Below are 1,578 nucleotides of genomic sequence, written 5' to 3'. Positions count from 1 at the left end.
ACGGCTCGCGATAAGGAGCCGGCTCGCGTCGTTCACGTCAAAGAGCCGGCTCTAAGAGCCATTTCGTTCGCGAATGACCCATCACTACTAGCTTACACCCATGCTGCCCCGACATCATGCCAGCACATTTTTGGGGATTGCATGGGCACTGATTGGTTTTCTATTGCCCATTTGCGGGGATTAAAGGCTCCCTCCATTTGCGAGGTGGGCCTGCTGCTTGCCACACAGGGAGGAGAGGAGCGGGGATTCTCTGGCTGGCTGGAGCGGCATCTAATAACCTGTTAGCCAAAATAAGACAAAATTAAAACAAGCTAACAAGCTAGGGCAGTCAACGACATCATTGTGATTAATGCGATTAAAAATTTCAGTGCAAAAATTTTAATCTATCTGGAGCGCAGAATGACTCAAAATCCCTGAAATGTCTCTGTCAATGCATTTCAGGCAATTTGTCCAAAGTTTGTCCATTCTGTGCTCCAAATGGGTTGATTGCATTAAAAATTTTAATCGCGTTAATCGTGATGACGGAGTTAACACATTAATGTTGGCAGCACACTGTTATCCAATTTTGGCACATATTGTACACCATGTATGAGTTGAACTTTTTTTAAAATATTGAACAGCAAAAATTATTTACATGAAGTGTGATTTTATCGTAGTGGAAGCAAAACAGAAAAAGTAAGATGGAATTCATGACGATGTTTATGTGAACTGAAATGTGAAGCATAGTTTCGATCTTCTTTTGCTGCTGATTCAGTCAGTATTGGAGAGAGATACACATACACACACACACACACACACACACACACACACACACAGTGTTTTAACCTTTTGTGACCCATATGGTCACAAAAGGACAAGCACCACCCATTGTAAAAAATGGGTGGTGCATGTATTCTCAGAATAAAAGGCTGCAAGGAAGGCTGTTTATTTGAAGTTGACTAGGACACAGGTGAGGAGCATTCAGCTCCAAGAGCCTGGTTCTGAACAGCGTCCCTTGCTAGCAAGTAAAAAAACGGTTCTGTCGTTGTCTTGCTTTCTTCATGACTGATGAGTCTCTAAAATAGCAGGTCTGCTGAAGCGTAGATCCAACAGTGCCTTTCCATTTCACAAGAAGCTTTCTGAAAACAGCTCTGAAAAGTGGAAGACGACAGGAAACATGATATGGTGTATTTTTATTTCGATGAAGCGAAACCACATTGACATCAAAAATTAGGTACGGAGAAACAGCTTGCTTTAACATGAACAAATGACCATAAACATTAAGCAATACCTCTAGTAGCAGACATTTTGTTAACAATAATAATAAAAGAAATGAACTTTGTGCTATTCCACTTTATATGAATACATTAAGAATCAACTAAAAGAGAACTGCTAGTTAGTACATTTATTGTAAACACATTTAAGTATTATTAAAAGAAAAGCATCCTTTTGTTGCACTAAGATTCAACACACCTAACTATAAGTCAAAACAAAACTAGAAAGATGGTTGTAAATGTTCAGTATGTAAAAGTATGCCATTTTTGAATATGGTGTAAAAATGTAAAAGATGCTGAAACTAGAAAAATGTTTCCTAATCTG

This window comes from Pundamilia nyererei, unplaced genomic scaffold, assembly GCF_000239375.1.
Source record: "Pundamilia nyererei isolate P.nyererei 1_Seehausen unplaced genomic scaffold, PunNye1.0 scaffold00733, whole genome shotgun sequence".
In the NCBI taxonomy this organism is placed as follows: domain Eukaryota; kingdom Metazoa; phylum Chordata; class Actinopteri; order Cichliformes; family Cichlidae; genus Pundamilia; species Pundamilia nyererei.
The sequence above is the reverse complement of the archived record's forward strand: the minus strand, read 5'-3'. Positions refer to the sequence as shown.